The following is a 13,843-nucleotide window of genomic DNA, read 5'->3' on the forward strand; positions in this document are numbered from 1 at the left end:
AGGGGGAGGAGGGGGAGGGGGAGGGGGAGGGGGGAGGGGGAGGGGGAGGGGGGAGGGGGAGGAGGGGGAGGAGGGGGAGGAGGGGGAGGAGAGGGAGGAGGGGGAGGAGGGGGAGGAGGGGGAGGAGAGGGAGGAGGGGGAGGAGGGGGAGGAGGGGGAGGGGGAGGGGGAGGAGCAGCAGCCGCCATCTGTTCCGGCACGTCATGACAGCGGTTTTAAAAAGCTCTGGTTACCCCGTACACACTGCAATGGATATTAGGCGTTTTCAGATTTATTCACTCTGGAGACCGTTTCTGAAAATCTCAATTTTCGGGGATGAAAACACCATTTTAGTGTGGACAGAGGGTCAAAACGAAGAGAAAAAGCTTCGTTTTCAAAATTATCCGGCACAGTGTGGACTAGCCTCAGAGTTGTCGGTAGAGTTTGTACATTCTCCCTATGAAGGCGCAAGTTTCCTCTGGGTGCTCCACTTTCCTCCCACAGTTCAAAGACGTACCGGTTAGTCGGTTAGTTGGTCATTGCAAATGGTCCTATGATTAGGTTAGGGTTAAATAGGTGGGTAGGTTCCTTAAGGTTGTTATAGCCAGGCGGATAGTGGGGATAAACTCCCACTACCTATTAAATACTTCCAATGTCGTGCGTTTCAAATAGCCTCTGAAAACCAAGTCCAGCTCCTGGCCTTCACATGTAGCTTACTTAATAAGCCTGGCGGAACCATTTCTATTGACTGAAGGGGCAAAGGCTGCTGCCTTAAAACCAGACGCTTTGGGCAGATGGGGCTTGTCAGCCGTGGTTGGCAGCCCATCTAAGGGAAGGAAAACTCTGATCTCAAATCACCGCTGCCTTACGGCTATACCCACTTATGGTGAAGGCTTCAGGAGTAAACCCTGAGGAAAAATCCAGAGCTGCAATGTCTAAGGCAGTCCTACATTGAGTTCAATGCTGACTGTCAACTCGTTTGACGCCACTGGTGCCAGACTGTATTGGTCTCTGGTGTTCCTTTGGATTCATCAGCTGCGTGGAGAGGCAGGCCTGCTATATGGACAACATCCTGCTACTCCATATCATATGACAGAGACAGCTGGGGTGCAACATCTATGGTTGACACCGATCAACGGAGGGCCTCAAAATAGGTGGGTTGGTGGACGATGCTCCTCACTGGGCCGGGAGAACCTATTCCATGCTATCTCTCTAAATAAATAAATAGATGAATCATTAAGTTTGTTGGGGTCATAGCTATGTTGCCTCTTTCCTTGGCAAAGAACTGAACAAATGTAGGTTATATCCTTTGAAATCTTACAATGAAGAACAGCAAGTTTATTGTGTGTGCATTATGATTTTCTATGCAAAACAAAAACAAAATCATATTCACTGATTTAAAATAACTCAATCCTGCACATTTAAAAACAAAATGTGCTGACAAAAAACCTAGTTACTTCTATCTCACTGTCTCATTACCTATCAATTAAGCACAGCTAAAATTAAACCCTTGCATACTCCCATCTGAGAACACAATCTAAATTCAAGTCTTCACCTAAGAAAACACTGAAGAGAAGAATAATGCCAGTGTCAAGTAAAAAGGGTAAAATAATTACCATTATCAAAAGCCGCATTCGTGATTCAATTTACAAGTAGAAAAACAAGAGCAACAAATGATGATTCTTTTTAAAACTGAAACATAAAATATACATGTCAAGAGAAAGCTTATGGGAAACTTACTGAAAAATGTCTTTATGTAATTTTTTTAAAACTAAGGTGCGCATTTTCTTTAAGACTTTACCATGAAGATCCTCAAATTAAGTGTATTTCACACAGGCAACCATCTTAATCTTGGCACTTAAAATAAAACAGGCATTAGAGGAACAGATAGAAAAATCACTGAGAGCATGTGTGATAAGATGATAAAGGGAGGAAAAATGGATATTTGCCTTCATTAGCCCAACCACCGGACACAAGAGCAGGGAGATCATGGTACAACTTTTTTAAAACATTAGTTAAAGCACAGCTGTGTGGTTCTGACCCTAGACAAAAGGGAAGATATGATTGCAGTGGACAGTGTGAAGAGGAGATTCACTCAGATGTCGACTGCTATGGAGGCTGTCAGTTACGAGGAGACTGGATAGGCTGTAGGCTTTCCTTGGAATTGAGGAGGCTGAAGGGGGACCTGAATGAAATTATATAAAACTATGAGGGGCATAGATGGGGGAGATGGTGAGGAACCTTTCCCTATAGCAAAGGCATCTAAAATCTTAAGGTTAAGGGTGTGAAGTTTAGAGAAACCACAAAACATAGGAGCAGAATTAAGCCATTCAGTCCATCAAGTCTGGTCCACCATTCCAGTATGGCCGATTTATTTTCCCTCTCAACCCCATTCTCCCGCCTTTTGCCCATAACCTTTCACACCCTTATTAATCAAGAACCTGTCAACCTCTGCTTTCAGCATACTCGATGAATTGGCCTCTACAGACGTCTGTGGCAATGAATTCCACAGATTCACCATCCTTGGCTAAGAGGATTTGAGGAATAATCTTCCCCACCCATAGAGTGATTGGAATATGGAACCCACTGCCTGAGTGGACAAAGAGGCAGTGTATTTCACACTTTAAGCACTGAGATGAACACATGATTCACCAAGGTATGAAAAGTTAAAGGTTAAGTGTTGGAAAATGTGATAAATTACGATGCATCACACATAAAAGTTGCTGGTGAATGCAGCAGGCCAGGTAGCATCTCTAGGAAGAGGTACAGTCGACGTTTTGGGCCAAGACCCATCGTCAGGACCCTACAGTCAATGTTTCAGGCCGAGACCCACATCTGCAGATTTCCTCGTGTTTGCGAAATTAAGATGGATTCTCGCTTAACCTTGTCATAGGCCTAAGAAGGTGTTATCTGTTGTCTAAGTACCTCATTAGATCAGAATATAATGCACCATATCTGTCATAATGCCAAATCATACAGCTTAGAAAACAATGTTCAATCCCTGACCCATAGAGAGCTGGGTTTACTCAACACAGAAGGAAGTCTAGCTCCTCTTTTGCCCCAAAGGAAAAAAAATGTGATAGCTCTATTAACTGACCAACAACCCGGGCTCCTATACGTAATTCCTGTCCACTGACCTTTGCTATATTATCTGTATGTGCATCTCAACAGAGGATTGTTGATGATACTTTTCATATTTGTTCTTGGGACTCTAAGTTTAAATCAGTTGAAAGAATTATCCTCGTGAAAGGAAGAGGAAGACAGAAAATACTCAAAATATAATGAAAAAAATCTAACAATTTCCCTTCTCCTCACCAGCCCACAAATATTACTATACAAAAATTATTTGAAAATGCCACTGAGCACAACTACAAGGAGCACTGCCAGAAGTAAGCAGCATCCATCATTAAGGACCCCAACCACACAGAACATGCTCTCTTCTCGCTGCTGCCATAGGGAAGGAGAAACAGGAGCCTTAGATCCCATACCATCAGGTTCAAGAACAGTTATTATCCCTCATCCATCAAGCTCCTGAACCAGTGTGGACAACTTCACTCACCTCAACTCTGAAGTCCAGCTCCTCAACTGATTCCACAACCTATCAACTCACTTTGAAGGACTCTAAAACTCATGTTCTCAGTATTTTTTTTTGTATTTGCACAGATTGTCTTCTTTTGCATGTTGGTTGTTTGTCATTCTTTCTGTATGTTCATTGATTCTGTTGTATTTCTTTGTTTGATTGTGAATATCCACAAGAAAATGAGACTCATGGAGTAACATATCTACTTTGCTAATAAGTTTATTTGAACTTTGAGTCATAATTCCCAACTTTAAAGGTCTCGAGCAAATTCAGCCAAAATGCACAGAGTGGAGCCACACAAGTAACTAGTTTAGTAGGTTTCTAGTAATGGTCTGCAAGGACATAACATTGAACCCAACTTAACCACAATCTAGCTAAGATTTTAAGGTTAACTTCATCACATGTACGTCAAAACATACATTAAAATACACTGTTTGCATCAAACTCAATCAGTGAGGATTGTGCTGAGCAGTCCGAAAGTGTCAGCACGCTTCCTGCACCAACATAGAATGATCACAACTTACATAAAGAACACTCAGCCCATTGAGTTTGCTAATTCATCATGTCTGATCCATTTCCCTCTCAACCCCATTCTCTTGCTTCTCCCCATAACCTTCAATGCCCTGACTAATCAAGAATCTATCAACCTCCATCTTAAATACACCCACTGACCTGGCCTCCACAGCCACCTGTGGCAATGAATTCCACAATTCTTCACCCTCTGGCTAAATAAATTCCACCTCATGATTACTAACGTCTTTGCAATGTGTGTCAAAACCGGAGCACCCGGGGGAAACCCACATGTTAAAGGAAGAATGTACAAACTCTTTACGAACAGCGGGAGGAATTGAACCCTGATCTTACAGCCGGCACAATAAAACGTTGTGGTCTCCATTACTCTACTGTGCAGCCCCAACCTGATGTCTAGCTCAGCTCAAAAATTTCTCAAACACAGCCCAACATTACTGTTCTCAAACCTGCCACTGTTTACCTGGAATAGTTCAAGTAATGCAATTTTGGGAGACATTGGCAGAAAAATGGAAATAAAGACATGCAATTGTTAAAATGTACTTATAAAGAATGGTTTCTAATGTAGGAATAGACTATATACCCAACCCAAATCCACAACATGAATCTCATCGAACTAATGTCAGCAAGCCAGACTCTGGTGGTCTCAAGGTAATTGTGCACAGCAACCATTGATATCAGCTGGGATATCGGAAATAGTTCTGCTATTTGATTCAACAGTAAAAGGGAAATCAGATTGGAGATTTGCTTCTGATCACTAGCCAGCGACCCCTGTTGAAAGCAAGCATATGCTTGTAAGACTGTCAGCTGAGCCGTGACTGTGATAAATCAACAGACTGGCGTAGCAAGATCACTGGCTTTGCTTAAAACTAAAGCAAAAGCATTCCAGTGAACAGCAGGCATCCCTGTAACTTTATTCCAACAAGGTGCTCAGGGCAGATTGAAGTAGAAGGAAATAAAAGGCGTGTAAATTACCTTTAAACAATTTTGATTTGTGATTTTTGGCAAGCCCAGATTGAAACTAAACCTAGACAGAACACTTCAAGTTCCTCAAAACAAAATATCCGTCATTTGAGGTGCCACAATAGTGTAGCAGTTAGCACACCGCTCGGGGTGTCAGAGTTCAATTCCGGTGCCATCTGTAAGGAGTTTGTACATTCTCCCCTGACCATGTGGGTTTCCTCCCACCACCCAAAGATGTACCGGTTAGCAGGTTAATTGGTCATAGTAAACTGTCCTGTGATTAGGTTAGGGTTAAATCAGTGGGTTGCTGGGTGACGCAGCTCAAGGGCTAGAAGGGCCAGTTCCACGCTGTATCTCTAAATAAAATAAATAAATTTTGCTGTAGAATTATTGTGTGCTTTTAATCTGCATTAGATCGGGTTATAAAAATAATGATTCACATCTGAACTTAAATCAATTTTTCACATAATTTTTTCTGAAACATTTGCAAACACTGATGTACCTCAATCCATCAAAAGTATAAACAGTTAGGAAAAAGATTACATCAGAATGTTTGTGTATCTAACAGTTTCTAATTCCGGAATTTAAAATGTACTAGTAAAAATAAAGCTCCACTCTACCAATTTTTAAATTTTGTTGTCAACTAAATTGAATGCTGAAGGATTATGAGCATGAAAATGGTTATTAAGTATGAAAAACCGATAGTGAATACAGATGTAATATGCCGTGATTTTGAAAATATAGTAGTTCTCTTTTCAAGGTTAATTACAGGCATGATCATCAGGAGCTTATTGTAAATAACTGTCACAAATAGATGAAATACAACCAAAAACTCAAGTACAATAACAAATAATTTATTGTTTCTTTGAAGAAGTCTCTTCACTCAGCTCAATTCTAAACGCGAGAGCAAATAAATCTTATTAAGGAACAGCGGGGGTAAAAACCTTGGAGATCATGCTCTCAGAACTATTCATCATACATTTAAAATGATTAGTGTGTAAGGGGGAAAAAAAAAAGAGTATTTCAATTGTCCACCATAAAAAGCTTTAAATTGTGATCAGAGTCCAGAAAGCAAGTCAAATTTGGCTCCTTGTCATTGCAATTTCATTGTCACCTGCTTCCTTTGACAATATATAGATGCTCATTTGGCCAGTTACACTTGGGGGAGAAAACCACCTGTATGCACACTCATGTCACTCTATCAAATGAAAGCAAGACTTACTTTTCACTACTACACTCCATCCCTGGCTAATGAGCAAACAGGTTCCATTTTTAAAGATATTTACAAATCAAATTGGGAAACACACAAAAATTCCTTGATGCAGTAACCATACCTCCACATTAATTGTAAGGAATGGCATAAAAAAAAAACCACAAGACTGATAAGATAGAAAAACAACTAAAATTGGGGAGAGAGACAAAACTACGCATACATTTGTGAAAACAAATGTATGAACGTATGCTAAGTCTTTTGAAGTTAATATTATGGGTAATCTCTCATTTGTGAGGGTATCTACAAGTCAGACATTTCTAACCCTGGGGCAGTCAGTACTGCTCTTTTTCAGGATGTTTAAAAACAATTTACAACCAGTGAAATACTTTTAAAGTGCTGTTATTATTGCAACACACAAAATGCTGAAGAAACTCAACAGATTAGGCAGCATATGTGGACAGGAATAAACAGTCGTCATTTCAGGCCTAGATTCTTCACTAGTCCTGATGAAGGATCTTAGCTTGAAACATCAACTGTTTATTCCTCTCCAAAGATACTGCCTAATTTGCTGAGTTTCTCCAGCATTCGTGTGTTACTTTGGATTTTCAGCATCTGCAGAATATCTTGTATTATTATTGTAACATAGGAAATAATGGCACCCAAAACTGCACAATAAATCTGTTGTAGCAATATTGATCGATGCAAGATACCACCAGTAACTTCTTTGTTCTTCAAAACATACATCTCAGACAGCATACAGACACTTGTTTCAAAAATGACAATTCCAACAATGGAGGACTTTCAGAACTGTATTAGACTATCAGTCTAGATATTGATGCACAACCCCATGTTGATTGTATGCCTGATGTCAGATTTCCAAGACAGATACTCTACTTCAAGCTCCGTTATAGGCGATTACTGGGTGGACAGTAGATAAAGTTTCAAGGATGTTCTCTAAGCTACATGACAAGTGCAAAGCTGCAACCGACTCCTGGGAATTTCCGGGCTATGACCACTCAAAGTGGAGAACGTGCATTTGAGATGGTCTTGAGAACCTGGAGTTCTTGCTTCAGGGGCACACAGGCGCCTCATGTAAACGGTTAAAGGAGTCCACTACAAACTACATACTCACCTACCCCATCAGGCACCTCCTTCCCAATGGCTTTATCAAGTATTTCAGAATCCACAAAACTAGAGTACAAGCAGTTCATCCTCAATCCCAAGGGATTGCTGAAGATAAAAGACTTAAGTTTCTGCAGTGTTACCTGATCATATAATGAGGAAGCCACCAATTACATGATGAATAATGAAAATGAAATTTTAATTAAAGCAAGAGAGAAGATTTTAACATGCAAAAGAAATGTTTAAAAAAGATATGTAATATTCTAAGGATGTGAAGCATAAGTATGTTTGGTGAATGAATTTGTCAGAACCAAGAGTAAACATCTTTGGACAACACGAACAAATGTAAAGTGACTATATTTGGGGATAAGGTAATGAATGGTGTGTATTTTGAGGGGTTGTTCAATGCGTTTCAAGGCTGGGACAGGAAGATGGCCAACTGCGAAACTTTTTGGTGGGGAAAAGAGTGGGATTATGCGTTTGAGGTATGTATGTTTGGAGGGATGTGGTGTGTGTCTGTGTACGTGTGTTTGCTTTGGTAGGAGATTTACAATAAAACAGGGAAAACATTTCAAGAGTATTCTCTGAGCCTCCTTGAGGGTCAGTCTAACATCCTGACCTATTCAACATCAAAGTTTTCAAAGTCAAAATATACTTATTATCAAATTACATCTATGTTACAATGTACAAGTACACATGACTTGTGGAGAGGGCTGCATACCATCGCAGACTTCAAAGCCAAACGTTGTGGTGCTGCCAACATCGCAGCCTCTCTCCCAGTTGAGCTCAATCGCTCTTATGCTCGGTTTGATGTCACTAACTCAGAGCCTTCGAAGAAAGCCACGACTACAACCTGCAACCTGGTTATCTCTGAGGCTGTGGTATGCAGGTATTTCCAACGAGTGGACAGTTGCAAGGCTGTGGGACCTGGCAGCATCCCAGGGTGAGTACTCAGGATGTGAGCAGCACAACTGGCAGGTTTGTTTACAGACATTTTTCATCTCTCCCTCTCCGACTGTAGAGTGCCCTCCTGCTTCAAATTATCCACCATTGTCCCTGTACCAAAAACGACCAAGGTAACATGCCTGAAAGAGTGGCGTCCTGTCACACTCACCTCAATAATAAACAAGTGCTTTGAGAGGCTGGTCAAGGATTATACCTGTGGCTTGCTACCACCCAAACTGGACCCCTTACAATTCACCTACCAACACAACTGATCAACAGGCGACGCAATAGCCACTGCTCTACACACTGTCCTTACACATCTGGAGAAGAAGGATGCTTATTGTGAGAATGCTGTTCTTGGACTACAGTTCAGCATTCAACATCATAGTTCCATCCAGGCTCAACAAGAAGCTCAGAGACCTCGGCCTTGACCCTGCCTTGTGCAGCTGAATCCTGGACTTCCTGTCAGACTGCCAGCAGGTTGTAAGAGTGGGCTCCATCACCTCCAACCCTCTGACTCTCAATACAGGAGACCCTCAAGACTGCGTACTGAGTCCTCTCCTTTACTCCCTCTATACCCATGACTATGTCGCCACCCAAAGCTCTAATCTGCTAATTAAATTTGCCAATGACACTATATTGATAGGCCTAATCTCAAACAATAACGAGGTAGCCTACACGGAAAAAGTCATCTCTCTGACACAGTAGTGTCAAGAAAACAACCTCTCCCTCAATGTTGCAAAAACAAAGCAGCTGGTTGTGGATTACAGGAGGAATAGAGATGGACTAACCCCTATTCACATCAATGGATCTGGGGTTGAGCAGCTTTAAGTTCCTCGGCATCCACATCACCGAGGATCTCACGTGGTCTGGATACACCAGCTGTGTGGTAAAAATGACACAACAGCGCCTCTTTCACCTCAGATGGTTGAGGAAGTTTGGTATGGGCCCCCAGATCCTAAGAACTTTCTACAAGGGCACAATTAAGAGCATCCTGACCGGCTGCATCACTGTCCGGTATGGGGACTGTTCCTCCCTTAATCGCAGGTCTCTGCAGTGAGTAGTGCAGACAGCCCAGCACATCTGTAGTTGTGAACTTCCCATGATTCAGGATATTTACAAGGACAGCTGTGTAAAAAGGGCCCATAAGATCATTGGGGACATGAGTCACCCCAACCACAACGTATTCCAGCTGCTACCATCCGGGAAATGGTACCACAGCATAAAAGCCAGGACCAACAGGCTCCAGGAGAGCTTCTTCCACCAGACCATCAGACTGATGAACTCAGGCTGGTTTGAGTGCTCTATATTACATTGACTGTTCTATTTACTACAAATTATTATAAATTATTATGATTGCACATTGCACATTTAGACAGAGATGTAACGTAAAGATTTTTACTCATGTATATGAAGGATGTAAGAAATGAAGTCAAATTAATTCAACTACCTTGAGATTCATTTTCTTGCAAGTATTTACAGGAAAAACAAGTACAATAGAATTTTATGATAAATGGAGAAAGACTGACAAACAACCCATATGCAGAAGACAACAATGCAGATAAAAATAATACCGAGGTCATGAGTTGTAATGAGCGCTTGAAAGGAAGCCTGTAGGTCGTAGAATCAATTCAGAGTTGAGGTCAGTGAAGTTATCCGCACCAGTTCAGAAATCCTTATGTTGAAGGGTAATAACTGTTTCCGAACCTGGTGGTGTGGTTCAGTACCACCTGCTCAATTGTAGTAGCAAGAAGTGGGCATGGCCTAGATGATGAGGATCTTTGATGAGGGATGCAGCTTTCTTATGGCAATGCTCCATGTGAATGCACTTAATGGTAGGGAGATCTTTGTGTGTGTATGTGTGTGTGTATGTATGTACTGGGCTGAATCCACGACTTTACATAGTCTTTTCCATTCTTGGGCACTGGTATTTCCAACCAGTCAGGATACTCTCCACTTTGTATCTATTGAGGTTTGTGAAAATGAGTAAACTGAGTATAGAGCATCTGGAAAAGTATTGAGCATCTTGGGTCTCTTAGAAAGGCCATGTCAAAGCCAAAGAATGGAAAAGGCGGTGTTCAGAATCTTTCAAACAACCCATGTAGCCACCTCAACTGTGTCACAGCCTGTGGGTTGTGCCGGGGCCTCAGCAACCACCATGGAATGCAGACAACTAGAGCAGAAGCACAACATCCTCATCCTTGAGTAACTGCCTAAGGGGAGAGACATGACATGCACACAACTGAAGAAGTATTAAAATCATTAATAAAAGAAAATAATTAGAAGTTATTGACCAATATGCTTACTTTCTCAATCACCAAAAAAATTTAGGTTGCCAACATTTGAAATGAGTTTATTCCACAAATCTATTCAAATTATCTGTTGACAATTGCCTTGAGATCTCTATTTCAATGAAGTATAAAACTATATTTAAGTAATTGAAGTGTACCACAACTTAGTTTGTGGGCTGTCTGGTCTTTTCATGCACATTCACTGATCTGGCATGTGGCTATTTGTACTTAAAAAATGTGCATCTTTCTTATTTTCAACTATGAGGCACTTCACTATTTTCTCAGTAGATTTGATGGGAACTAGACATAAAAATATCTAGCAAGTCATTTCCAACAGTTCATACTAAAGTACAAAACACTACGGGCCAATTTCCTATTTACAATGTTACCCTTCTTAGAAAATGTTATTATTTGTTTCTTGCCTGTTAAAAAAAGCTCTTTTTATAACTTCTATGGGAATGTATTAAAATCAAAGAGGATATTTTCAAATTGGTTTCCAAACTCTAAATTAAAATGCACTCCTCTCTTCCATTTCCACTTTTCCTACCCCCCTTACAGTAGCACAGATTTATTCACCAAGGAAAAAATTCTATCCTAGAACTTTGAATTTATAAATTCTGCTACAAGAATTTATCTAAACAATCAGTTAACATATGAATTACAATTTGATTTATAATAGGGTGTATATATACAAACTAATATAATATCATTGTGATTTCAATCACAGCTTTAAATCATGGTTCTTCTGAATAATGTATGTTTTCAGAATTAATAATTGGACTATTAAGAGATCTCTTTCTTATTTGCATTAGTAAACTTGCTACATACATCACCCACGCAAATTTTTTTTTCAACAGACCTCTTGGTAATATTTGCTGGTTTACAAAATATAGTGTTCCATTAAACCCAATGTGAAAACAATAACTATATATGTACGTAGTCAACCTCTCAAGAGTAACCATAAACGCTATTATTCAAAGTACCGACATTTAGGGGTAAACAAAAATCCAATTTTCCAAGTTGACAACACTTTTAACATAATTACTCAAAATCTATTTTAAAATACTTGGAGCTACTCTAGGAAAGAACTGCTACATCCTACCTGAAATATTCAACAGATGTTTATTAGCTGTATTTTCAGTACTATTTCATATCAGTGGTCAAAATTATCCATTATTTTTATCAGTATATTCTATGAGATAAAATGAGAAGCGCAAAGACTGGAAACCAAAATTATTTATAAAATAAGTGGTCCAATTAGATCCAGCAGAATTAGCAAAAGAAACACATTAACATTTTTCAAACACCTCATTACCTTTAACTTCTGTAACACATGCAAATGAACAATACTTACTGGATGCGACATGACACAAGCAGATTGTGTTCATTCTGCTAACTCCCAAAATGCTTTCTACCACTGTTGTCTTTTAAAAGTGGGTTCAATTTCATGCTGGGAAGAGTGAAAGACAGTATGGATTCAACAATCGCATACTGCATGTCATGTTGGAACATGAAGGGGGTTGGCTGATCTGGCCAGATGGCTGGTTTTATATTCATGGACACCACTTTGCATCTCATGCAAAACTGGTCATAAAACTGGTCACAGGGAATTAATAATCAGAGATATGTTAATGAATGATACATAACCAGAAAGAGTCAAAAGTCAATAGGATAGTGTGAATTTTAAATCTGGTGTGAATATAGTATACAATTTACAAAAAAAAGTTACACATATTTTATCTTTTGAAAAAATCATTTTGACCTTTGACTTCAGGTCTTCTATTCCAGATTTCTCTAACCATTTATTGTGTGGGCCTCCTAATTAAAGCAGAATTTCAGATCAAAACCCAACCTTTCATAGATCCAAATGTCTTAATAGTGTCACCACACATTTAGGTTTACAAGATTTCTATTCCCCAGCAATGATTATGGATCAACATGCACACGTGAAGTTTTAAAGTGAGGAAGTCCTCATTTTTCAAATCTTCCTTACAATAATCCAATTGTAATTAAAAAGAAAATAGAAATATTTTTCAACTTTGAAATATTCCCTACAAAGAAGTTCCCTCCATGGGTACTGGCAATAGTTTTAAGCTTTTCTTTTTAAATCTGAAATTGTAAAATAAGGCTATTATTAATTTCAGTACTTATCCTTTTGTTTAAAAAACAACACAATTCCAAAATGCTGAAGAGGCACTCAATAATTTATTCTAGATACAAAGCTGACAATGACAATTGTATTAAGGTGTGTCCTACTCGGGTTTATATTGTATACCTGTACATTCATCCTTTATTGTAGAGCTGAATACTGCCAGCTTTAATTTAATGCTTTTGCCAATATTTTTCACTTTTCCCACATAGTTTATTTCAGCTGAGAGTTTAATAATATCTGTTGGGGACAGCATGGACCCAACAGCAATGTCATTCAACTCCATCAGTGACAGATTTGGGGTAAATAATTTAGAAGTACTGTAAAAGTACAAACTATACAAATACACTTTCCCACAGATTCCTAACCAACACCATAACTCCGATGGTAAAAGGTGCACTCCATGAATTTTCAACATATGATGCCTTTCCTTATTGCAAAGAAATACCCTATCCAAACAGAACACAACACCCATTTAGCGATTTGAGTGAGAACTGATGAAACTCCATCAGCAGGGAGGTAGCCATGGGAATTAAACCTATGACATCTAGATAGATGGCAGATACAGTGCTTCCTCAGTTACCAGGCAACTCTCAATGAACATTCATCTTGAAACAGAAAATGAAATATAACAGTCAATATTCAGTGATCAATGTGGTTTCTTCAGCCTTTACACTGTTCTGAAGCCATTTTGCTACCTCCTTCCGTAATTTCAAATATCTTCTTAACACCCAACTCATAAACCCCGCTTAGTTCCCCTTCTCCTAATGTTGTCACCTTCTTCTCAGCATTTATATTTGCCACTATATATTCTTTACTTGAGAACAAGTATTTGAATAAACCATTATACATTTAAGCAGCGATACACTATATCACCACTCAAGATCAATTTGATTTCACAGATATGACTACTTCACGCTCTTTAAAAAAAAACTCAATATCATGAATGTTAAAACACAAGAGATTCTACAAATGCTGGAAATCCAGAGTAACACACACACACACACACACAATGCTGGAGGAACATAGCAAGTCAGACAGCATCCACAGAGAGGAATAAAGAGTTGACATTT

At 39.6% G+C, this 13,843-nt stretch overlaps 1 protein-coding gene and 1 long non-coding RNA gene across 4 annotated transcripts in view; one reads left to right on the forward strand and one right to left on the reverse strand.

The window, feature by feature from the left end:
• The window catches only part of LOC140188693 (uncharacterized), a 68,817-nt gene extending 63,444 nt beyond the window's left edge, over window positions 1–5,373 (forward strand). The window contains exons 2-3 of the long non-coding RNA XR_011883354.1: window positions 2,441–2,635; window positions 3,298–5,373. This is a non-coding gene — a long non-coding RNA (uncharacterized lncRNA). The remainder of the gene's footprint in view (window positions 1–2,440; window positions 2,636–3,297) is intronic.
• The window catches only part of rerea (arginine-glutamic acid dipeptide (RE) repeats a), a 655,730-nt gene that overhangs the window by 588,061 nt on the left and 53,826 nt on the right, over window positions 1–13,843 (reverse strand). The gene's annotated exons all lie outside the window — the stretch shown is intronic.

The sequence above is a fragment of the Mobula birostris genome, chromosome 27 (genome assembly GCF_030028105.1).
Source record: "Mobula birostris isolate sMobBir1 chromosome 27, sMobBir1.hap1, whole genome shotgun sequence".
Classification (NCBI taxonomy): Eukaryota; Metazoa; Chordata; class Chondrichthyes; order Myliobatiformes; family Myliobatidae; genus Mobula; species Mobula birostris.